This window comes from Pezoporus occidentalis, unplaced genomic scaffold, assembly GCF_034315485.1.
Source record: "Pezoporus occidentalis ecotype Australia unplaced genomic scaffold, CSIRO_AGI_Poc_V1 ctg169, whole genome shotgun sequence".
Classification (NCBI taxonomy): Eukaryota; Metazoa; Chordata; class Aves; order Psittaciformes; family Psittacidae; genus Pezoporus; species Pezoporus occidentalis.
In genome coordinates, this window is record NW_026913521.1 from 1813277 (window position 1) to 1839434 (window position 26158).

The 26158-nt window shown below is 43.7% G+C and overlaps 1 protein-coding gene across 4 annotated transcripts in view; it reads left to right on the forward strand.

Moving 5' to 3' along the window:
* MAD1L1 (mitotic arrest deficient 1 like 1) overlaps positions 1 to 26158 on the forward strand; it is a 368957-nt gene that overhangs the window by 251066 nt on the left and 91733 nt on the right. The window lies entirely within an intron of this gene.

The following is a 26158-nucleotide window of genomic DNA, read 5'->3' on the forward strand; positions in this document are numbered from 1 at the left end:
CCCTCCAGTTTGTCTAAAGGAATTGCCTTCTTTCTGAAGAGGCACAGAGTGAAGCTCCAGGGCATTTGCTGTCTTCAAATGTTAAGGGACGTTTGGTAAGAACAGGATGTTGGCCTTTGTTCCCTGCCTGATTTCAGTAAAGTAATTGCTTTCTGCATATCCCAATTTCCTCTGAAGTTTACAAAGAACTTGTCTTTGCCTCTGGTGTTTTGCTGTGTACTGATGAAGTTCTGTCCTCTCTCACTCCAGAGACGGCCACATGTTCTTGATGGGGGAAGAAATCATTCCTTACTGCTAGCTGGATCAGAAATGTTGAATCGGTTTAATTTGCAAAGCACAAAGGCCATGGAAAGTAGCACACAGGATGAGGGTTATTTAGCACCAGTCCTCAGGAGCTGCTTTGCCTGAGCTGCTTGGAGCCTGCCTGCCTTCCTTTGCTGACTGTGCAGCTGAAGAGCAGAGCCTCCCTGGGGCAATGCCTCACCTCCCTGCTAGTTATCATTATTGGCTTTATGCTGCTGGTTTCTCTACTGCAAGACATTTAGACCAGTCTGGGACCCAGTATATTAAGACTGGGAATAAGCTGGTAGTTTAAATAGAGCTTACTCTCATTTCCTTCCTTATCATCCATATCCCTTTGGCCCAGCCCAGCACTGCAGGTGAGGCTACTAAATATACCAGTTTTCCTGAAAGGCTATAACCAAGTTGGGACCTCCTGTGCTTCAGTATTGGCAGTGTTCCAGTAGTTGGTGGGCAAAGTCTGTAAAACCCTTTTTACTTTACAATGGTGTCAATAGATTTGGACAGTCTAGACACAAGGGGGAAATGCCTTGAAGCCTTCGTATGTTCTGATTCAGCATCGGTGTGGCCTTTGATGGTAAATGCTTTGCACTACTGAAGTCAGCACAGCCACCTATAAAGAACCAGGTTTCCTGTCTTGAATAAAAGTGTAGTACCTCAAGAAGGCTGAAAGAAGTGCTTAGAAGTTAAAAAAGATTGCTTTTATCATATGTAACGTTTGTCATCCAGATAGATTCCCAAGTTTTTTTGGAGATAGCGCAGCTATGAAGTCATGCAGCACTGAATACATTGAAAACAGCATGCCCTGCCTGTGGCAGCATGCCATGAATCCATTAAACACCCAGAGACTTGCCCCCGAGCAAACTTAATCTGTGTGCTGCGAGCGGGCAGGACAGGAGCGGGCAGACAGCAGTCACTGACCGAACAAACCCCTGAGGAGGCAGCTTCTTGTGAAGCAGGGATGTGAGGTGTCAGTGAGGCACTGCCAGCGCTTCCAGCCTCTGTCTGCTGTCCAGGGAGCCAGGGGTTTGTAATAAATCCTGTAACGTAGTTCTGTTGTAGCTACCGAATGTGTAAAACTTGGTGTCAGTCAAAGGTTACAGTCCAGACTGTATTTAGCCTTCACAAAGAGCAGAAGAGCTGCAGAATTTCTTCCTGGTCCCAATTTTCCACTCAATTCACGTGTGGAGTTACTAGAGGCCTGCGTATTTCTGCTTTTGTAAGAGGCAGCCTGTGAACCTGCATAATACTTCCATAGCTCCAGTGATTCCTACGAGGGCTTTTATTTAAAGCATCTCCTACCCTCTTTCTAGGCACTGTGTAGAAGTTGATCACAAAATATGTAGTAGCAGCAGAAACCGTGCTCCAGAAAAAATAAAGCCACTTTACCAAGAAAGAAATAGTAAAGTTGTGAGGAAGAAGGACATGGGAAAGGAAATAAAAAAGATATATGTGATGAGGGGGACCATTTAAACGCTGGACTATGAGAACATCTACAGTGGTTTCTGTTGCACTATGAGGAAGGAGGCTTCTAAGGGAAGGGTCTCTGGGCTTAGAGATCCTGCCTTGAATCTGGCTGTAATGGAAATGAGTAGTACTGCAAGAGGATACTGCTGAGAAGAAGGCTGCCTGTTTCCAAGGCGGGTGCATCTTCCTTATTCGGTACTGATGCGGTACAGTCATGATGTTAGTGAGAAGGAAGAGGTGACCTTTGCTGAGGTAGATGGGATGGTTTGAGGTAACTTCTAGGACCTTTCTGGGAGAAACCTGGGCTGACAGGGGATATTCCCTCTCCTCCTGGCTTACTCTGTGTGTGGCTTTGGAGGAGAACTAGTGATAGAAACAATATTTTTAAGCCTGCTGACTTTGGTTTCTAGTTCACAGCCCATCAATAGGTGAGTGAAACACAAAGCAACCAGGAGAAAGAATTGTTCTCTCTACCAGAAGTAACCCCCCAGAAGTAGCTGTGCTCCTTCATTACTAACCAGGGGAAGTTCAGAGCCTTTGCAAGGAGAGAAGTCAATGGGCATTGGAAGGACCCATACCTTTTCTCTCCTGTGTTTTAACCTCTTCCCACCCCCCAAATCCCTATAAAACACCATCAGATTTCTACCAAATGGAAACTGCCATATTGCAGATAGCAGCCTTTACACCCGTAGTTCTTCTACATCCCTCAGGTTCTTCTCTATCCCTCTGCGCTAATGGTTTCTTTATCAAGCAGAGACAAGCCAATGGCTATTGAGTTTTATGGGTCTTGATAGAGTTTGAGTTGTGTTCTCCTGCTTGGGTATTTGAGTCAAGCTCTTGTTATTTGGTTATTGCCTTCTTGGTGGCTATGTAGCAGTCAGAATGCTCTTGCTAGATCTCTCCAGTCCAGCATTTCCCATGAAGGGAAGGAAATGCAGCTGCCCTTTGGATCCTGCAGGGTTGTGATATGAGCTGCCTTTTACAGTAGTTTGCATCACAGAGCAGCTTTTGATTAGGATCCACGTGCCACAAGGCCTCTGGATGTACACAATTGAAAATGCTCTTTCATTCATCAGCAGGATTGAGAAGAAAGGCTTGTGCTGATGTCTCAAATTCAGGCTGACACGGTTTCCCTGACATTAGAGAAACCAGGCTGCCAGCGTGGTAGAGCACTCCAGCAGGGGAGAGCCTCAGATCTCTGCTCTGCATCTCGTCAATGTATTGTTTCTCCTGGAAATTAAAGCTTGGTGCCTTGGTGAACAGTAGAGAGTAGTGGAAATCTACTCAAGGAACTTTGCAAGGGGTGTCAAGGTTACCAGAGATGTCTTGAAAAGCTTTGTGCTGGCAAGGTGGATGTTCCCTGGTTGGGGTTGTTTATTAGATTCAGGAAAAATAACAGTAATGGGAAAATACTGGACTTACTGGCACTTTCCCTTTCAATACTATCCAAGGTGGCAGTATTCTTGTTCTGGTGGGTTCATAATGGGACAAAAATCACTGAGTTTGCTGTTTTTCTCTGGAGTCCTCATTTCAGTTTCCAGGTAAGTATACGTGGCTGGGAGCTGAAATGGGACTGCCTTCCCAGAGTAAATAGAGACTCCTTAACACTGAATGCCAAATCAGGTGGCATGAATATGTAGAGGCTGAGAAATAGAGTATGTCTACTGAGAAATAAAGTACGTCTGCTCATCCCACATTTTAAAGGGGCAACATCCAAATAAAATTCAGAAGCCAAAGGATAACCTTTTGCATGGGCTGTTTCTCATTTACTGCTCTGTCTCTGGGAGAAGCTGTTTTTTCCTGGGAAATACTGTTTTCCAGCTAGGTTCCCATTTGTTTTCCTTTTCCCTTGCTCTGATTATTTAGGGGCTGTAAATGAGGCAAAATAAGGCTGTTTCAATATTCTAGAGCAGCGGCTGTATTTAAGAAGTTTATATTTGATGAGTAAGTTGATGACACCGCATTATGTGAATTTGATGTGCAAAGTTGTCACTAAAGTGTAAACATCGTGACAGCAGGACCAGCAATTCCCAGCCTAATCAAGTAAGCCGAGTAACACATTCTTTGAGCTATAGAGTAATAGAGACTAATTTACATATTAAAATGAGAGAAGCTACACGGATCCAACAATTAAGTTGATATTTTAATTGCATAAAAGTCAGGAGATTCAAAGTTATGTTTCCTGCATCAGTTCATTTGTCACCCACATGTATTTGTATGTTTTCAATGACTTTATTTGGTATGAAACTAACGTGGATTAAAATACAGGAAGTGTTAGTAATGGAAGGGAGGAGAGCTTTGGGTTTGCTGGGTTAGAAAGCAGACTAAAAGAACTGAGAATTTCTTAGTCTGTTTAAAACTAGTACAAACGAATTCCAGGTAATTTCTTCCTCAATATTCTAGTAGACGTGCTGGGAGGGAGGGAGATGGAGCAATATTCAAATGCAGTGGAAAAAAAATCCCATTGATCTCAATAGACTGTGAATTATATCCTTAACTTCTTGTCTTCTTTTTAAGGAATAGGCTTTATTTAATTGCAAATTCACACAAATGCACGAGTCCCACCAAGAAGTACATCAATATATGGATTGCGTCCTTGGTGTTTGTGCTGGTTTCACAGTCCTGATCTTGCATTCAGATAAGCACGTATACAGCTACCCTTATCTCCCCATGCTGATGTTCTGATATCTGAATGCTTGTTCCCTGTGCTCACAAAAACCTATTCACACGCCAAGCCTGACAAGTTTTTTATACTCCTCCTTTGAATTAGACTACAAAAAGAATGTTTCTGAAAAGGTTAACTAATGGATACACTTCTCTTCCTGATGAGGAAAAGAAAACTGGTGAAGTGCTGAAAAATGGTCAAGCAGGCTTTTGTCATCACATACATTCTAGGCAAGAAGGAGAAATGTTAATCCATAGTGGATTTATTTGGAATGGAGAACATTTATTTGGAAAGCAATCAGCGTATAAAAGCAGACGCTTGCCATCTTAATCATGGCACTGACATCAGTACCGTGATGTGATAATGTTGTGATAGCCTTTAGAATGTGGTGCTGACATACAAATGTCAATAGGGAGAGAGAGAAGCCTCTCTTAGCATCTTCACGCCTATTGACTTGGTTTGCTAATGTCCATGCAGTTCAGGCAGCTTGTCCAGTGGTTACTGATCACATGGTATCCTAAATAAAAAGGTGAAAGACCCTCTCAGCTTGTCTGGGGAAAAAGCCATCACCTTGCAATCCCCTTGGGAATCCAGCAGTGGACATTACAGCAGCTGAAGCATGATGCGCTCCCAGCATGGCGCAGGTCAGTAAGGAGATGGCAGCGTGCTTCATGGTGCTGGCTTTGGTGCAGTTATCTCATGCTTTTGGTGTGATTTTGTGCCAAGGAGGTGAAAGCAATGGGGTTAAATCGTAGCAAAACTTAAAACGCAGGGGAATATCATGCCTGTCCATCAGGGATTTCTTAGTATCCAGGAGCAATACATTATTTAAACTAAACTAAAGCTGCCTGGTGTGGTTTATGTAGTCACAGCAGCTGAGGGAGTCTTCACTCTCTGTTTCAGTGTTTCCACATTTTCTCCATTTCAGTGCCAGGTTATCTGGCATAATCTCCAGTTAGAGAGCAGCACGTCAATCCAGCCTCCATTGTAATTATATAATCCTTACATACAGCCAGCTCCAGCTCAATGGATGAAAAATGGATGAAAACCAGACAGATGAAAAGGTGGTTGAAATCAGATTCACGAATTGCCGTTTCTGTGGCTGGCTTAAGTGTGTTTCTGCCTGTACTGCATAGAAGGTCTGTTGGAGTACTGCAGCATGGTGGGTTGTTGGGGAGGAATGCAACTTTGTAAAGTTACCTTCTGCGATGATCAGACACCATCACAGGCAGCAGCAGAAGTATTTAAGTTAAATGGATCAGAGACTTCCATAAGGAAGGGCTGGAGGCAGCAGCAGCAGCACCTACCTTCGCTACAGACTGGATGTGTCATCAAAAACCTCACCACTAGTGGCATCAAAGGCAATCTGAAAGATTCAGCAAAGGGTTTCTGAATAGGCTGATAATGACGACGGCATGTGATTCCCTTTTTAGCCTGCCATATTGCGATGACTTCCCTGAAACGAGGCAGAATTTAGGCGAGGGGAAGCTTCTGTTATACAAAAGCGATAAAAATCAATCCCAAGATAGAAGTGGGGCTGTTGGATGTGCCTCGCAGATGTGGGCTAAAGGCGTTTTCATCATCAGCCACCATTTGCAGTAAGTCCTGGTCAGGTTGTTTCCACGCTCATGTCCCTTCCTCTGTAGATGTGCTGATGCGTTTGCAAGCTCCCTGCAGAATGCATTTGGGCTCCTGTAGTGCTGTAAGGAGTAGTGGAGATTACTCTTCACTTCCATTTCAAACCAGTTCTTTCTACTGTAGGATCCTTCACATTTTAGAACCTGAAAACCCCACAGAAAGAGGAGGGGAGCATTACCCTGAGCTTGTATTCTGGAGTCATAGGAAGATTTTGGTGAAATGAAAAGTTTGAAGCAGAATAGGGACATTCTGCAGGTATGCAAATGTCTTCATTCTGCAAGGTGATATGCTAAGCCAAATGGAGAGGCTGCTTGCAGCACTTGGGAACAGATTTAAAGCTAATGGCATCTTAGTTACGCCTCAGGTAACTCTGAGTCCTAGGTTGCTAACCCCAGCAGTTAGAAATAAATAAGGATAAAAATTAGAACTAGGCATATCATATCCCACTTAGTGCAGCCTGTTAGACACTGCTGCTCTCCTCTGTCAAAGGTGGAGTGAGCCAGGCTGTTCCATAAAACCAGGGCAAATGAGCAATTAGCAGGAGGTACAGAAGTAGTGTTTAAGAAGTTATAAAGTTGCTCGGAGAGCAATAAAATGTCTCTCCTTGTTTTGCTCATGGTTTAGAGTGGGAATATTTGACACTTAACAAAAGCTGACTAAATCTTTGTTGTTTCCCTTTAATGATTAGAATTCAGGGGAGGGCTGGCTGTGACAGGCAGGAGAAAGCGTTGCCATGAAAGTGAAGCTCTTTTTAATTAGAAAGTCCCTTGGATGATTTACCTTCTAGTGATTTGAGTGCTGGTTTGAATGTGTCAGCAATACTGACCGGCAGGATGCAGGCTTGTCAGCACAGGTTCTCTTTGGCTCTTTAGACATCAAGAGGTGAAGCCTGCTCCAGCAAGGAGAGGCTGTGATGAGGGAAATTATAACTGCAGCCAGCCGTGCTAGCGACTTCACCATCTGCTGTGAAGTCTCTGCCCTGAATGCCAGCACTTGTGGTAGCAGGCATAATGATGATAATGTTTTCCACTTCTGTAGCACCCTCTGTCCAAAGGTCTCTGGGCATGCTAGAGATACTAATTAAGACTCACAGCACCCATGGGAGGTGGGCGTGAGTCTCCACACTGGCTTTTCTTGCTTGCAGAGTCTAAAGAGGCTATGGTACTCATCTTTGGGAAGCAGTTCCTGCCGTCAGGCAGCTCGGGAAGAACTAAAATCCTCTCATGCTGTTGTTAGTTTAAATCAGTTCTGGATGGAGAGGCAGTCTGCCTCGTGTTAACCTGCTGGAGTGGAAGGCAGGGACTGGTGCTCCTAAGTGGGCTTGTTGGGGGAGCTGCAGAAGCTGTGTCTGCCATAGCTGTTTCATGGTTTCTTACAGTGGAAGTTTTGGGGTCTTATAACTCAAGTCCAGGGCCTACTGTGTGATGTTCTGGGGAAATATCAGACTGCAAACACTCAGTGCAGTGCTCGACATGTGAGAAATCATAGAATAATAGAATAGTTTGGGTTGGAAGGGACCTTTAAAGGTCATCTAGTCCAACCCCCTGCCATGGGCAGGAACATTTTCAGCTCAAAGTCCTGTCCAACCTGGCCTTGAATGTTTCCAGGGATGCGGCATCTGCCACCTCCCTGGGCAACCTGTTCTAATGCCCCACCCCCCTCATCATAAAAATTAGATTAGATTTAAATCAGTTTTTTTCTTGCATTTCCATAGTCTGCAGGAAATGCAGGGATAACGTTGTATGGACCATTGGGAAGGAATTCCAACATGGGACATGAGAAAGGGAGCAATTTGACCACAAACCGTTAATGCATGATCCCAACACTCACACTCCTGGATTCAAAAATGCATTTCCATGAAGATCCATTTAATGTGCTCTTCAGTTGGGTAGAGGTGTGGCAGTGAAGAAATCAAAGATACACCCTACTATCCACCATCTCTAAGAGGAAAAATACTGTTGTGGAGTATCATTATATGATGTGTAAGTGTATTTGAGGCTATTAAAGACAGTCATCCTCAGCGATTTCTATGTAACAGGTTAAAATGAGGGAGGGTGGGGAACAAACCCTTGCTGTGTTTAATTATTGCTGGGTGCTGCATGCACTTTTCTTCATTATTTACTTAATCTTAAATGCCAGATGCTAAAGGGCACCATCATCAATTAACTGCTTAATTAGACTTGCAAAGAAATCATGTAACTTAGTTACAGGCAAATAAGAAAGGGAAAAAAACCTCACAGAGCAGAAGCTCAAGGCTCTCTTTGCAATCACTTTTAAAGCTCCCTGCATACATTGTTTGCTTTCATCACTCATTGGAAACTCTTTGGAGCACTCTCTCTGCCGCTGGCCCTGTAGGGAGGCGAGTGGCTCACTGCACCATCACTGCTTCATTGCCATTCTGAGTGGATTTAGTTACAGCTTGCTTATTGCTCTCCAAATTCTTTTAATAGAGGTTTGGATCAGAAGCCCTCTGTGAGGACTGGTGTGCTGCCACATCCTGATCCACAGGAGGATGTGGCCTTCACCCTCCCTTCGTGATCTGCATCTCTTCGGTGCTTGTTCTCGGTGCCACACCACGCACTGTCCCCTGTTTCTGGTAGGAGGACTTTTGTGGGGAGCACATCTCTCTATTTTGCCATGTATTTCAGTATTTTAGCATGCAGCCAACAAAGCTCCCTATCATTAGCAGAAATCCCTGTTTCCCTCACTGCAGAATAATAGGGAGCAAGATGCTTTTATTCCATTAGTTCCCACTCTAATGAATAAGAGTGTTCACAGGAGCAGAGCACATCCTCAAGGCTTACAACTGTCCAAATCTTTATCTTGCAAATTGCCTTAACAGAGTAATAATCAATGCCTTGTGCTTGTGTATATGCAAAGTTTTTCCTCTGTAGAGGTACTGCTGCCTTTCTGACTATGTTACCTCTAGTCCCACTTTGACAGTGACAACATTGTCATTTAAGTGCCTTTGCAGCATCCCATGTTTTACAACTTGGATTTCTTTCTTAGTACCCTGATGCTGGAAGCTGCTGACATACTTTTTCCTTTCTGAAAACAAGGTGGTGTTTGGTCTCTCAGAGCTTTGCTCTCTCTCTGTGCCTTTGCTGTCTCAACACTGCTCTTTTGCTTTCTGGAAACACGACCTAGCCCTTCCAGAGTTCTTTATTTCTTCAAAGCACTGTATAAACATTATCTAATTAAGTATATATAACATGCCCTAAAGTATGTTAAGGGAAAGCTGCAGCACAGCATTGAAGTTTCCAGTCACTTGATCCAGTATAAAATGTGATTGAATCACTAATTATTTCTTTAAGTGCTGTGCCTAATGACATGTAGCAAGACAGGGAGATCAGAGCTGCAGCCAGAAGCATTGGGAGCAGGGACAGGGCCCATCAAGGTAAGTTCTGTGTTAGTTCTGGAGTTGGTTTGGATATGCACATGAAGGTAATAAAACAAGGCGAAAAATGAGGAGCTGCAGCATTTGGATCTTTCCTGTTTTGATATATATAATCAGCTCTACATTTCCTGTTGGAATATTCATTAAAATTGCAGCCCCTGTGATTATGCAGCTGCCTAATTCAAATCAATGGGGCTCCTGAAACAATTTCGGATATTTTTAAATACTTCTGTAGAACTTCCTTGTTTACAATGTTATGATTAAGTGACTTTTTATTCTAAGTCATCTAAAGCATTAATAAAAATCTTTGCAGCTTTTCTTTAATGTTCTTTTACTCAGAGCATCTGCAAATAATGCAAACCCTGCTTTATGGCTTTATCTTTTTCTTAATGCAGCATGTCTACTTGTATTGATAACTAAATCAGAATCCCAATTACACGAGGTTTTTATAATTCCCAGTAAGCCATAAATGACTTGTTCTGAAATCCTAACACAAATAAGTAGAATTAATAGGGCAGCAGGATAAATAGCACTGGGAATACAACAGCTCACTAACTTCTGGAAGCAACTGTTGATAATGTCTATATGTTGATGTTGTAATAGACGTGTGGGTGTCCAGAAGGAAGATTATTATGTCCAAAGGGTCAAGATACTTCACTAGTTCGTGTGCCGAAAGGGAGGCCATTTTAGTTTATGGGAAAGATGCTTTTAAGGTAATTTCAGCTCTTCTGCTTTGGAATGATTCAGAGTGATGCCAGGGTTCTTGTAAGTTTGTTTTAATGACTTTGTGTTTATTAACTTTTCGCTTTTCTAATAACTGCAATCCCTGTTACTGTTCCAGGAGCCTTGGCACAATTCGGATGTGTTTAAGTTGCAAACATTACAGGAAAATACCTAAATCAAAACATTGTGGGAGAGAGCCTGCAGAACGAGCAGATGTTTACTGTCTGACTTCTGCAGTTGAGAAAAAGCAAACACGTTTCTATAAAAACTCCAGTGTGGGCAAAGCAAAAGCATTTTAGTTGCCTGGTTTTGTGCTTCACCTGCCTGTGAAGGTATTTCTTTAGTCTTCTATTGCTTCTGTTACCTCACCCCAGCTGAACTTACTGACTCCTCTGTTTAACTCCCCTTTGTTACGGTCCCACCGGAGTGCCAGGCAGAGGGAAGAGGCAGATCTGGCACAGCTCAGAGCTTGGTCCCTTGATCCCTCACTGAGCACATGTGCTTGAGCTGGTGCTGCTGGGTCAAGCATTGGGGTGGCCAGATGTGAACTGCTGCAGATGTTTTAGCAGTCTGGTTGAGCCCAGATGTTCTGCTACCAACCTGCCAGTGCTGCTGTCACCGTTAGAGCAACATCCTTGTTCACAAAAGGAGGAGTGAAATATGGAACCTGTGCAGGTCCAGATTGGTCAGTGCTGAGTGACTGGTGATTGCCAACTGTATCATACTGGGTTTAGAAGCAGATGATTTTAAATGAACTCTTGTTCTTTGGTGCTAAAGAAGTAGAATGCAGCCTATATGACAGGGCATTGAGTCTTATTATTTGTATATCATCCTGCATTTCCTCTTGGCATTCAGGACTTGGGCACCTATTGAAAGTTGGGTAGAGGATGGGAATGAGATGGAAGAGGACAGGAAAGACTGAAGCTTTTCCTTATTTTAACAGGGAATAGATTGAATGTGATTTGGCCACTGCACCTTAATGGGTAATCCCCACTCTGAGCTGTAGATGAAAAGGAAAAATCTATAAGGCTAGGGATAATGCAAGAGGATTTTTGCAGAGTTTTCTCAGATGTAAAGTGAGCTGCTGAATAGCACGGCCTTTAATGATAGCTTTTTCTTCAAGCATAGAGCTAATTCATTGATTTAACCTGGTTGAGTAAATCTATTTTTCATTGCTTGCACATGTCATGCACACAGACATTTGGTGTGTGCCATATTTTCCTTTCCACACTTGTCCCTCAACACGCTGTTCCTAATCCTCTGGCTGACCTGTCCCAGCAGTGCCCTTCATGCCAGCAGCACAGTCTCCATAGCCTTTGGTGTCACTGACCCCAGTGAGAAGTGTTCCCAGCAGCAGAGAGTGAAATCTCTAAACCTAAACCTGAAATGAGTCCTTCTCACAGGAGGCTGCAATGCAAGAGAGCAGATTTCTCTGTGCATTTGCTCCCTTGGGGGTGTGGATCGTTGGAGACCAAGAGTCAAGGTTACCTATCTGCTATGCTCGTTTTCTATACCGAAATGTTCTCTTTGGTGACTAAGCACTATGGATCTTGGTTTCTTGCCTGATCTTATTTCAAACAGGGTAGGTCCTGCACTAAGGCAGCGTTTGGTTCAGAGCTCTCAGGAATTAAAGAGATAGAAAAGTTCAAGCAACACCAAGAAGCAAGGGGATCTTCAAACGAACAGGGCAGGAAGGAGGGAGCTGGAGGCTGTGTAAGGAGAATGCAGACTGCAGTTGGAAAATCTAAATAGTGATATTCTGGAGTAGGCTGTTCTTTGAGCCTGCTACAGCAGTTGGTGTCAGCAGGGCTTTGCTGCAATAAGGATGTCAGCCTCTCGGGATTCCTAAAGTGCTTTGTAAACTTCACAGCAATAGGAGATATGCAGAGGGGTTGCATCCATCACTAAAATGCATCCACAGCTAGCGTGAAACATAGGAACTGCTTAGTGCCACGCAGAAACAGTCCTTATGGCAGCAAGAGAGAAGTGTCTTTCTAAATTGGAGGCAGAATGCAGTAGCACAAATGGTGTTTGTGCAGGACATAAGGGCTGATACCACAGTCCTGGTTCGTGCCCTTGTTCCCAAATAAAAGTGATTTGCCAGGAAAATGCTTTGCCTCTGTAACAGTCCAGCTCTAAGTTTCTTAGCTTCTGAGGAAAATGGTATATCCACAACCCAGCATGCTCCCTGCCATAACCTTTTGTTCATTACTGATGCAGAGAGTGAGTGCCAGCTATTGAATCAGTGTTGGGACCAAGCGAAAGGTCAGGATTGTGTCTACAAACATAAAAGCAAGCGTGACCTCTTCTTCTTTCTGAAAGCACTAATATGTGGAGGTGTAAAAGTTCCTATCTGTCAATTCTGCAGCCTTCACGTCAGGGTTGTGAAGCAAAACAGACAGGTAGGAAAAGGCCGTTTTCCAGTTGAGGAAAATCCCATCAAGGGACAGTGGGCACAGGCATACAGCCATTGTTATTCTCCAGAGTGGGGAAAAATGTGTTTCTGCCAGCAACGGCAGACAATACCTGGGAGCAGTTTGAAAAGCCAGGCTAATTCCCAGAGCTTGCTGGCCTCCGAGATAACGCTGTTACCTGTGGCCTGTATCCCACTGCAAAGATTTCCTGCTGCTGTTTTTTCCAGCTCACAGTCACTTTTCACCGTCTCTGTGCCTCCAGCAGCTTTTGAGCTAACTTTGCACTTCTTTAAACTCTTTTCTGCCTTTTGTAGTTTGACTTGTGTGATGGGGAACTGAATGCCTTGCATCTGTAGGGAAAGAGACATGCATGGACTTGCATACCTTTGCTGCATGTTAAATGGAAGGATTTGGCCTCTGTTACTTGGGATTTCTCAATTGTTAAAACACTTCAGTGCCTGTCATTAGCAAAGGGGCATTAGGTTGACAGGATGTGCTTCTCAGCCTCCTGTATTTACTCAGTTCTGCTGAGCTTAATTGTAGTTGTAATCCACTGGGTCACCTGTGCTCCATCAGACACTTTTCTCTAAGGTTTTGTTTCATTAGAACTTTATTATAGAGCTAATTTCATTTTTTAAAGCCGTCAAATTCAAGGCTGAGCTATGAATTTTCTTGTTAAACACAAAGGTATCCCAGGTCTGTGCTGTGATTCAGCAGATTCTGTGCTCTCAGCCCAGGCTGTCACCATATCAGTGCTGTCAAATTAAGTAGCATCTTTGACTTTCTTTTCCTTAGCTCTTCTATCTGTAAAATGGAGACAGTGCTAATCTCTCATTTGTGTAACTCCATAATGTTTGTCCAGCACTTCAAAGATGCCAACTACAATAAAACTGCCAAGCACTAATAGGATTGATGATTTACACCCAAATTGCTCATTTTTGTGCTAAAACAAGATCACCTGAAAGATACTGCGGTTGGAACCAAACCAAGGAGGGGGGGAGGAGGAAACCATCTGTTACACAACAGCAGAAATATCTCAGGGCATTCGCCTGGGAAGCTCTGGGTGACGAGTTTGGAATATGAAGGCTTATTTATATGGATGGAGCTAATTTTCTCCAAGTTATTCATTTGTCACTTAGGGAATTAGCTAATCTTACAAGAGACTCTAGGAGGAAAGATTCATTTATTCTCGGTCTTGTTCAGCTCTAAGGCGAGCCTGAAGATGCTCTGCCTCTTCCAGTTCTGCTTTATTAACTGCTTCCATTAATGGAGCTTAAAGTTTGTCTTCTTCTGGATAAAAAGGGTTAATCTTGCTCGTTCCCTCTCACCCTTTCTCCTCCTCTTTTTCTAGAGAGTTCTTTTTTTGGCTGTTTCTGTCATCTTCCCCCCCTAATCTGCCACTATCTGAGGAATTCATTACATTTCAAATCAGAGGCCTTGCTGCATACATTAGCAGGTTTTAATAGACTTGCCACGACTCAAAAAGGAGGAAAAAAAGAGAGAAGATTTAAAACTCTTGTCTTGCCGAAAGCAGACAGATTGACTCAAAAATGACTCAGTCAATAAAAGATGAGTTTTGAAAAGGCTTCCCTCTGCTCAAAGGGAGCTCGTATTCCAGCGAATTAGGTTTTTCTAAGCCCACTGTCAGAAATTAATAATACATACAGCATGTAAAATGGATTTAGCCCTCTACAGCCTTATACAAACATATCTTTGACTTGCTAAATGTGACACAACTACCAGGATTTTCCAGCCTTTATCCCAGGAGTTTGTCATCGCTCCAGAATGATGACTTCAGTGGAATTTTTAAGCACATTAAGGGAAAATTGCTAAATAAGATTTTCATTGAGACTGTTTCTACTTCCCTCACCTTTTTTCTCCACCCAAACCTCCTCTATCAGAGCATTTTATCATTATCATTATTTGCAGTTAGATTATGCCAAAAGCTCTAGTTTAAACTCTAAGGCTCTCAAGTCCCTCTACTACACTCTTCCCGTGGCCTTCCTTTGAAAGAAGAGACACTGAACCTTCTGCCTTGTAGCAGCAATCTGTCATTTGGATATTGGGTTTTTTACTGCTGCTGCAAAAAGGCTTATAGGGCAGGAAAATATCTCTTTCTTAGAAAAAAAGAAAGGGTTTCTGTCGTATTAGATCTGTCCTCAAGTATTCTTTTGTGATTTGAGGTCTTCCCCCGTGGTTCTGCTTGCCTCGCTTAAGGTAATTTGAACATGCAGGTGTGGAATCACTCACCACTCCTGCTTGTTCCTCCACCAAAGTCCTTCAGCTGATAAGAGTTACAAGTGGTACTGATTTAACCTCGTGGGTGATTTGCCTTGATCCTTTATTCAAACTGCTCTTGTTCTACACTAAGAACTGACAGACGGAGTTGTCTTTAGCAGGTAGGTGTATACAGTGTTCTATGTTGGCTGCATTTGTCTGTCTCTCTTTCTTCCAAATCCCACTATTTTATTACTTTTTCTTTTATAGGTTTCTGAGTGCTTGGCTCAGTCCTGAAATCTTTTCTGCATTCTCTCTGTCTTATTCCTAGTCCTTTTTCTTCATTACTTATTACAGATTGCCCTTAAGTTAACGTTATAAAAGTCACTGCATGCCCTCACCTCCTCATGGATCTGTTCTGGCCCCTGGCTGCATTATTCTACCTATTGGCTTTTTATTCCTATGCTTGCATGATGTATTGTGTGAATGTATGGCGGCAGCATGATGGCTGACTCTGGACTACATCTCTTAGGTGATGTAGAGAAGCTTCTTGTAATGCTGGTGAAGAAACAAACACACTAAAGTGCTCCATTTTGGACCGCTGTGTTCTGTATGGATGTTTCTTGGACTTGAAACAGACAGAGCTCCTGATTTTTTTAATATGTTTATAAGTTGTATGGAAAGGCTGAGCTTGAAGCTGTTGCAATATGCACCCAAAAATGCAGCTATAGTTTGTTCTTTCCCATCATCACAAACAGGAAACTTGCCCAGATCTCCTTGTGCTTCTCTGGCTCCAGAGAGGAGATCTCTAACCATGGGTGTAGGTGTTTAGAAATGCTTCCATCAAAGTAATGAAAATCATTTTTTCACAGAGGTGAAGGTAATGGGCTGCTTCAGCAAAACTACTTCACTTCATAAGTAATTTCCGTTTTATCTCCAGGGACAGACTGTTAGGTTGGGATTTTGGGGTTTTCTTAAAAACAGTTTTGATATGTAACTAGAAATGACCTGTCCTCAAAGGTAATAGTAGTAGACCATCGCTTTATTCAACAGCATTTTCTTTATTGCTGAAGAAGTTTGGGTGCCTGGATCCCTTCGTCCTTCTCACACAGGCATGGACCCTACTTACTCATTTCTGTCCAAGAGCTGTGAGTAATTGCTTGCTTGAAATGAGATGAGGCTTCTGCTCATCTTCACTCATGAACATCAGCCAAGGAAATGTTGGTTCTTGGCTTGTGTTGTAAGATACAACCAGGAATTACACAGCAATCCCAGGAAGAGGGAACATTTGTCTGTCATGCAGGTGTGTGGTTCTCAGTGCTTAAAAAGTGTTGGAAGAACCAAACACACAAGGCCTAGAAATCAGGTGGATTTTTGCAACTGGGAAGAGGTTCTTGAGTCATTCCTCCTTAGGGTCTTTTATTTATAACACACAAGCTCCTTCCCAGGATAAGATCCCAAAGTTAATATCCTGTCATCTTGTGTCATAATCAGGACCTTTTAGTTCTCTTTGAAGACGTGCTCCTTATGTTGTTACGGAGATGAATGAAATTGAAGGGAAGAAGCTTGACTCTTCCTCTAGTTTTGTGTTTGTTTCCCATTTAGTTCATTTTTTTAATCTGTTCCATGTTCTCTTGACTTGGAAAAGGAATTTTCCTAGCGAATATTATTTCATTTTAGCTTCCAGCTGCCATGCTGGGACACAGGCACCCAATAATCTCCTCAGGAATAATTGCTGGTGTCTTTTCAGCTCATTTTTGTGAGAGGTGACAAACCGCTTGCCACAGTGAGATGTTAATAACATAGAGATGCCCTTTGTTTGAAAGCTGGGGCAGAAATCACCCCATGCAGTTGTTGGAAAGTCAAAGTTGTAATGATAAGAAGTGAGGAGCACATCCATTCATTTGCATATAATTCCAGGGCTTATGTGTTGTCTTTTGTGTAAACCATACAATTTCTGGCATGCTTGGGAACGTGGCCTCATAATAGAGAGGGACAGGAACATGGGCTTGCTCTCTGCGTGGATCAGGGTTAAAGAGATGTCATCTACTAAAGAGGAGGGGTAGAAAAGAAGCAAGCATGGTCTGCAGGAACTATATGGAGGAAACAAGCATGGATGTTTAATGAATGAAGTTGTCAGTCCTGCTCAGGAGAAACTATATCCTGATGACTTCTCTGAGTAGGCATCAAGGGGGAAATCTGTCTCCTTCTAGGTGTGTGTTGAGCTGAACTTTCACTGCATCTGCCCTGAACCACAGCTGAGACCTATTCCACATTTTCCTTGTAGCTCTTGGAGTCAGAGGCTGCTCAGCTGTCCTTTTCCCAGCCAGATACACTACAGGTATCCAAGGTGGACATCTTTCTCTATGACACTGCAATTAAACTCTTTAAACTGCAGCTGAGGGCTTTCTAGCATATTCCCAGAGTAGGTTTCTCAGCTTTTTCATTAAAAGATGGTTCCTTTTTAAACAAAGGGCACAGGTATCTGTGTTTCTTGTGATTTACAGTCAGGGAGGTCCATAAACACTTGGTTTGCCCTTTTTCTTCTTCCCTCTCCCTGTCTTGGAAGCTAGAAATTCTCTGTGAGTAGCCAGTCAGTCCCTATGATGAACTTAACAATTAGAGCCTTAGTGCCCATCTTCCCAAATTTCTAATAAAATTGCATGAATATTTAACACCCAATTATTAAATATTTAAAAATTTAAAATGGATCTGGCTTGGAAGTTAGCATGTGATGAATAATTCAGGATCAGGAGGGGAGAGTTGGCACTTGGGCTGAGACAGATGTTACCTTTCTCATCTCTCTGCCCAGAGATGGTTTGGGTGTGCCTCCAGGCTTGGGAAGGTTTGTGGGCATTGCCTGGAGACTTCAAGCCTTTACCTCTTGCTCCAGAACATTAGCACAAGGTTAAGGGAAATAACCCTCCTGATCTGTAATAACGCTTCAGACTTCTGTGATGGAAACATGAGCTCCAGAGGCTGGAATAATGTGATTGAAAGCCTGATTATCCAGGAGATGGCTCTGTTTCCAAACATCTTTCATGCTTCAGGGAAAAAAGATTGCTTGTCCTTACTTCTGTGTCACATTCCTGCAGTTTTGTTATTTGAAAGCTCTTCCTCCCCTCTTGCTGTTCTGCTGTTCTCCATGCTGAACCGGTGTTTCATTCAGCTCCAGCACAATCACCTTTAAAGGATTGTTTTCATAAAGTGGACACCAGAAAATGAAGTAGAACATGAAAAATATGCCAATAAAACAAGGGCAGAGCTGCTGTCCTGTGAGAGGAGGTCCAAGGCACTGAGAGGAATGCACAGAGGAAACGTGTGGTGTGAATTTTGAGCACAGTAAGTACCTTTGGTGCCTGCTGTAGGAGTACAAAGAGCAAAGAGGAGGGTTTGGGGAAGGTTTGACTAGTTGGCATCCAGAGTGCTTTCAGGCCAGGAGCAATACGATTGCAGTGCCAACACTTGAAAACTCTATTAAAGTGATAAACGGGGGTTAAAAAACGGTTGAATAGGAGGAGTGGAGGCTTTTTAGAGCTTAATTTCCTTCGGCACAAAAGCCCTAAAACAAACTCCACAATCTTCTCCCATTAAAAACACAAATCAGGTGGCGTGCTGCAGAGACCTGCCTTCATCTGTTGCAATTGTACTTCCATCCCGCTGTGCTGGCTAAACTGGTGTGTGTTTTCCCGTGCCCCTCCAGCCTGCCTCACACGCTGCGCACAGCAGAATCACTTCCATTAGCACAGGCCATGGGAACAAATGAAATGCCAGGCTGGCCTTTCAGCAGAGCTGCTCTTTACCTAGAGGATGGAGGCACTGGGCTTTGGCTGCAGAAAGTGAGTTCTGGAGATGGCAATAGCGTTATAATGTCAAGAAGAGAGGCAGTTTATGGGTAGAAGGGATTTAGTTCCATGCAGCAGCATGGGCTTATTTCTAACCACGCTCCAAATAGTCAGGGGGTCTGCAGGGTTTTGAGTTCGGCCTCTGCATCCCAAATAAGAACTTAAGGATGCCTGCGTGGTGCCCTATCCCATCTCAGACTCTGTCTTACACCACATATTTAGTTGATAAGCTGCTTTAGAAATGGGAGGAATCTCTTCAGGTTTTAGTTCTATATTTAGATCCATCTGTCTGCAAAGCTACAATATCTTTATGCAGGGAAGAGAGGGAGACTAGATACTCAACCTAATCTTGGACACTATCACGAGTCAAAGTAGCATTTCCATGAGTCTCAGCTTCAGGATTCGAGCATAAAGAATTCCTGGAGTAAGAGCAAAACAGCTTTGCTCCTGGGAAAGCTTGAAATCATCTCTTGCCAACGGTGAAAAGCTCCTGTTTGTAGCCTCGGTGAACATCATTACCTAATAAACTGCAAAGCACTCTCTAATGCATGATTGCATATTGTCCACCCTGCATTGTGAATGGCTGTAACTCCTGCAAGAAAGCTTCACTTTGAGAGGGAACAAACAAATCTTTCTGGAGCAGTTTTCTGTGTGTTTGTTTTAATAGCAGATGTTGGCTGCTGTTTCAGAGGTTTAAATAGCATCCGGTGAGTTGGGGTAGGAGTAATAGTGGTGATGTGCCAGTGGAAACAAAATAATGGGCAGAGCACAGGGGGAGGTGAGCAGACAGGGAGGAAATTAGATGCTTCTCAGACCACCCCACATAATGAACAGTGCGTATTACATCTGTTAATTATATAGTCCCTGGGATTAATGCTTACATTAGACACTTGAGCAGTTTCAAGACCACAGAAGTGATTCCCCTTCCTCTGACAAGCAATACAAATGTGCCCGTGTTCTCGCTACCAGCCTTGCACTGCGGCCCATAAAAATCCCAGTGACTTTCTTTATACCTGGAAAACAGGTAGGCTGGAAGACTTGTGCCTGATACTTGCTGGCTTGTTCTAGAAGCTGAGGATAACTACTTTCCCGTGAACTCAAGTGACACGGTGTATTTGTATTTTTAAGGTGAGGCTATTTTTTGCATCTGAAGTTAATGACTAGCTCCAGCTTCTGACTGACATCACTTTGTTCTGGGGAGTGCTCTTGGGTCTGTAATTGCCATGTGGAAGGGAAATGTGGATAGATGTTAATCATCATTCGAGGGATGGAGGGAGATGGCTTCCTGGTCAGCTCACGATTTATGAGCAGTGTGACAGTTCTAACCTCCAAATGGTTTGTGCCGCATCATGCTAATTGGTGGATTCCACCTTGGGCAATAAAATAGCTCTCCTGAGGTTAATTTATCCTGTGTCTGGGGTGAGTGTTGCCATCCCCACTGAGTTGTGTATTGCTGCAAGCAGGCTGCTCACATCAGTTAAACCAGTAATTTTAAAGCTACCGAGGGTCTTTTTACACAACACTTCACTGCCTTCAGTGAGAGCAACACGAGCTGAGCTAAGCTTCCTAAAGCCCACTTGTTTCCTGCTTTCCCCCACTCAAACAGCTTTGCCAACAAGGAGAAGAAGGGCACAGAAGGCTGGGATCCCCAAAAGGAGCCTTTTGCTTGGTGTTGGTTCATCTGCCAGGGCTGAATCCTGTACACAGGCCAACTTCAAGTGTGATTGTGAGTTTTGAAACCTTGCATGGTAATCTTACTGTCATCAGAAGAAGAAAAGAACCATTTACTTAATCCTATTTGATATTATATGTGTGTGTAGGTGCTACAAGAGAAAGTTCATCCTCTTCCATAGTGTTTCATGGGAACTTTCTGGTCCTCAATGTCCTGTTTCTTTCACCTCTAGCCTTCTGGTGTCCTTTGCTACTTTGTTAGCTAAGGATAAAGGTTAATTGTGGACTTCTTTCCAGGAAATTACAGCCTTGGAAAGATAACGTGGGTTGTCTGAAATGGGGGCTTCGGACAACCAGGTTCACTGAAGAGAAACACAGGAAACGTTCTTGGTGGAGGGTTCTTGGGCAGTGCAAGGGCTGTAGCTGGCCATGGTGCTGGAGACCTTTACTTGTCGTGTGCTGCCTTTGAAAACTCTTCCCTGAGCCGCTGGAAGGGCAAGTGGTGGCTGGAGGAGGGGACTGGGAGGTGCACTGAGCCATATGGTACATGCAGGGTTTAAAAATAAACCACTGTTGACTGATCAAATAAATACCACTTAGGTTGAAAATTGAACAGCCAGTGCAGTCTGTTGAATATAAAGCTGTTTTTACCTTCAAGAAAACTTATAATTCATGGTCGTAACGTCGCCAATTGCAAGTTCTGCAGGGAGCAGTGTGAGCCTGCCAGACTGTAAGGTCGAGTAAGGGTGGCGTGGGGCTGCCGCACCAGCCGGGCTGCCCGGTCCCGCTCCCCCAGGGCATAAAACACACCTATAAAATCTAGCAAAGCGAATTTTATTTCTCAAAAGCAATGGTCATAAACTTGCCTACATCAGAAAATGCTCAGCTCTTCTTCTATTAGGCTTTATTTAATACAATACAATTTACTTTTATATTGTGTCCTTCACAGAATAGCACAGAATGCCTTCTCTTTTTCTTTTTTTCCAGACAGTCTTCCTCGTAAACTAAAGCTGGAAGAGAAAATTTCAGCTGGGTTGGAGCAGGGCAATGGCTGAAAGGAGTTCAGGTGCAGAAGGATGGTGGTACAGTTACAGAGAGTGGGATGGGAAGGCCAGACCTGGAATAGGAGAGCATAATTAAATAACAGGTTGGAGGTACAAGTGGGGGTGATTGATGAGTGGCATTGCATGGCAGGCACAGCATTGTGGAAATGGAGAGAAGCAGCTTGTGTAGGTGGGAGAGAATAAAGGTAATTGTAGCCTTGCTTTTTGGAATTGAGAACATAGCATTTCCTCTTCCCATTACGGACCTTGGGTGGGCAAGATGGACTGGCATTCCTTTTGTGTGCTGGAAACAAGGGCACGTAGCGATAGGACCAAGGGGAATGGTTTTAAAATGGAAGAGGGGAGATTGAGATGAGATGTTACAAAGAAGTTCTTCACTGTGAGGATGTTGAGGCGCTGGCACAGGGTGCCCAGAGAAGCTGTGGCTGCCCCATCCCTGGCAGTGTTCAAGGCCAGGTTGGACACAGGGGCTTGGAGCAACCTGCTCTAGTGGAAGGTGTCCCTGCCTGTGGCAGAGGGTTGGAAGTGGATGAGCTTTAAGGATCCTTCCAGCCCAAACCAGTCTAGGATTCTATGAAACAAAATCTGCAGTTTGTTGTTTAGATAGAGCAGGGTTGGTAAAAGTACAGCATCCTTCATAGCAGTGTTGGGTGGCATCTGTCTGAGGCGTTCTGGCAGGGTGAGCGGGGATGGGAATTCATGTGTAAATACTTCACGTGTAAATATGTGTGTTGGACTGAGTGACCCCCAAATATGTTACTAAGGGAAAATAACCTTTAATGGAGAGTTAGAAAGGACTTCAGGCCTTTGTGAGAGAGAGACAGATACTAGCTGTGATCACAACTGAATTAGTGCAGCTACATGGCTTGTGGCATCTTTGAGGATGGGCAGAACAAATTTGTGTTTTCCTGGAAAAGAGTAGTGATACATTTAATTTCATGCTACTTTCGGCATGTTGAGAGCCACATTGTTTCCTCCTCTTTCCCTGCGGTTAAGCGTGGATTTGGTGTCCTTTGGTGTACAGACTGCTATTGCTATTGATTGACCTCGCTGAACTCGGAGCAAGAGCCAAAGCTGTGGTATTTCCAGGCAGCTGTGAGCGTTTTCAGATGTAAGGAGTGTAAAGGCAATGGAATAAAAAGCAGTGACATTTTCGATAAGAGACCAAAGAAAGCCCAACTCATATTTTATTTATTTACCCAAAATAGTTTGAATTATTCATTAAAGTCGATATAAGTGTGTGAAAATACAAGGTGTTTCAAGAAGCAGCATCATTAGGGGAAGCTTAATCATTTGGCACTATTAATTTTGTAACAGGTTAATGACTTTTTTCAGGGAGGGCTTTTTTTCCTCCATCAAACTTTTCAGGACCAGCAACTTTTTGTACAGTTTCTTGACCTGAATACAAAGGAGATGGGGCAGTATGTTTTCCATTTATATTCCTGTTCTCTCTGCTCCCATTTATGTTTCTTCTACACAAGGTAAACAGCCAGTCGTTATCCCTGACCAAGGCATAGCCTGCCAGATCTCGTGCTTATTTTCCCAGTTCTTACTTGTTTCATCCACGCTTCAGTGAGGGATGCTTCGGTATCACTTCTCTGGGATGAAGGATGTTTGTGGTGTGACTTACCCCGTCCATGGCTTCTGCAAGGCTACAGCTTCTCTCCCCTGTTTTATGCAAATGTAACAGAGTCGAGCACAGGAACTCAAATGGGTACTTTAAATACAGGGATTTTAGTTTTTAAACACTGTCTTTTAAAGATTTAATGAAATCTAATTCTCCAGAAGTTGTGACAGATCTTAAAGGATCAAAACGTTCAGTGTTCCGCAGCTGGAATTGGTAATGCTGCTCTGTTAATGCAACTCAAAACCATCTCCCTCTGTTCAGTGGTCTCTGTGGCTGTGCCTTAAACGCTCTGTGGCTGTGCCTTAAATGCACACTGAGTTGCATTCTGTGCAGACGATGACTTTTAAATCAATTTTTTCTGACAATGCTGGAAATTTGGTGGGAATCGGTCATATTTAGGTGAGGCTTAAGAACTGGCACCATCACATCTCTGAATTCAGATTCAGAGCAAACAATGAGCTGCCTCTTAGCTTAACATCTGCACTCGGTGGGGGAAAAATTAGAAAGATTAATTGCTGAACCCAAGGCAGTGCATATGCTGCTCGTGCTGTTCTCTGGGTGCAGGGAATCTGCAGTGCCAGGGCCATACATGGACACATCCATGGTGCAGAGAGGCTACACAGGTACCCAGTACCTAAAATGAACATACTCTGCCAATTTAGACACCCCAGAGTGCCTGAGACGTTAGTGTGGGGCTGGCTGGTATGACACAGAACCTCCAGAAGTGAGGTAAGGAAGCCCTGAAAAATATCCCAGGGCATCTCATACAGCTTTGTTTCAGCAGTGGGATCCTATCCTACCTTTCTCAAATCTCAGGTTACCTTCCTATCAAGTTCCTCTTCTGTGAATCCTCCTCACAATGTGGCTTCTTGGTTGAGTTGGCAGAGCCCTCAGTGGAAAGCAGGGGAGTAAACGAAGTCCTAAGTGTTGTCCTGAGTTAACCTGGGAATAGCCCCTGGTTGAATTTTTTCCATGGGATAAATACTGGAGAAGGTGGGGGCAGCAGTGGCTGTAACTGAACTACTGAGGACTGCAGTTGAATTGGGTCCAAAGGAAGAGTGATCTCTGCTTTACAGTCAGGGTCCAGTGGACCTTTCACTGGGGGCAGCTGCAAACTCAGGTATTCCTCTCGTGTCCCTGTGCCTGCTTGTTTTCTTCTGCCCCAACCGCAAGCTAAAGAAACACTGTTAGGGAATTGCTGATGGAGCCATGAAGGGGATGACAAGGCTTTATCCCATCCCTGGCAGGTGCTGGCACATTTGGCTGCATCTACATTAGCAGTTACCGAGTTCAGCACATTGTGCCAGTGGCTGACACAAGGCATCTCTAACAGGGGGATGAGGTTTTTTCATGCAGATGAATTCCTTCAGCCAGGATGGCTGACACAGTAATACACCAGAACTGCTGCAGGCAATGGAAAGAGGGCCAGGAGGAACAACAGGGAAGAGGTGAGGGCATGCTCTTGAGAGTGAAGGCTTGCAGTTAAATTGAAAAGCTTGGGATTTCTTGCATAAAACACTTGATTCAAGTTTCCATCTGCACCCTGAGAGTAGTGAAGGGAATCAGTTGCCATCAGTTAGTTGCTATTCTAGATTCATATGGTTGTGGTCTGGCTAGTCCAGTTCTAACCTAGTTGAGTGTCTGCTTGTTGGGTGAGTGATAAGGCTGCAACCCAACCTGTGTGAGAATGCTCACGATGGCTTTTAGCAGTACTAGGTCTGGGAGATAAAACAGTGGACAAGGCGCTAACTCTTCATGAATAATGAAAGCTGTTCAAGGAGTTCATGAATTAGGGTGCCATCCACCTCCAAGGTTATAAAAGTCAGGAAATGCGGCCTCTGAGATGCAGTAGGAAAAGGCAGATTTACTTTTCCAAGGCTAGACTGCATTTATTAGGGAAAAAAATACTGCCCTTGGACATGTGCTATATATTAAAGGCAGTGCTCTCTGACAGTGACAAAAGGTTATTTACCACTGCAGTGTGGTCACTGAATTTTTACTTTCATATATAGGATTTTGTCCTTAACAGTTGCGTGGCCGAATGAAGGCTGTGAGGATATTGAGGTCAGAGCTGCCAATTAACCTCCTGATTTCAGAGGCTGATTACTTGCTTAATCAAAGACCAGACCCAGATGAGATAATGGGAAGAAGGTTCTAACAATCCCAGGAAGGGCTGAGTTAATCACATGGTGGTGAGCTTGGTATGAATGGGAATGTTTGTGGTCAGGAAATGCACAGCCTTTTCAAGCTTATGAGAAGGGGCAGGATGTAAGTCTTTGGGCCTGTAAGCAGGGTTTGGGTACTCTGTATCCCTTATATCCTTGAGCAATTGGTGGTTCCCTATATTAAGAGTGTTTTACTGAACAAACTGCTGATGTTCCCTAGGACTGGCTTGGTCCTCTTGATAAAGCAAGGTACAGCTGCAGGGATACCAGGACTAAAGGGCATGTTTTGCTTGTGCATCATCTCCACAAGCCACTCAGGAAGGTGGTGCTGAATTAACCACAGGTAAAGAGTCGGCCAGCATTAACTCTCCTTGTGTGGATGCTTTCACTCAGAAGTGAAGGGACATGTAGTTCTCTTTAACCATTAAAGAGATCTCATCCTTGCCCAGGGATTAAGCTGAATTGGATTAAGGCCAAAGTACTCCTGAGCAGGGCCACCCTCAGTGGCATTTAGGGCACTTTAACTTAACACATTGAATTATCCTTTTGTCCCACACAGAGCACCTCACTAAAGCAGTGCCAAAGATAAGAGGAGTCTCCCTTTCTCCTGGTGGGCTTGCAACTGCTCAGAGGTGAATCATAGGCAAGTCCATGGCTTTGAAGTTGCCATCCTCCATTGGAGCCAGTGGAAATACTTCTCAGTTAAAGACTCAAGCAAAAACCTTTCCAGCTTGCTTGGGAAATAACAGTGCTTTAGCATGGGCTATATAAGCCCAGCCCCAAATCTTCCTTCGTACTCAGGCAGTCAACTTGCTCTGAAGTTTCTGCTGTCATACTGTTGGACCCTGATCTAGCTAAAATAAAGACCTGTGGCCCACACGTGCTGTAATTGTATCTCTAATCACAGCACAGACAAAGCCTTAATCCTCAGAATGACAAAGAGGTATCTGAGGGAGGAAGTCTAT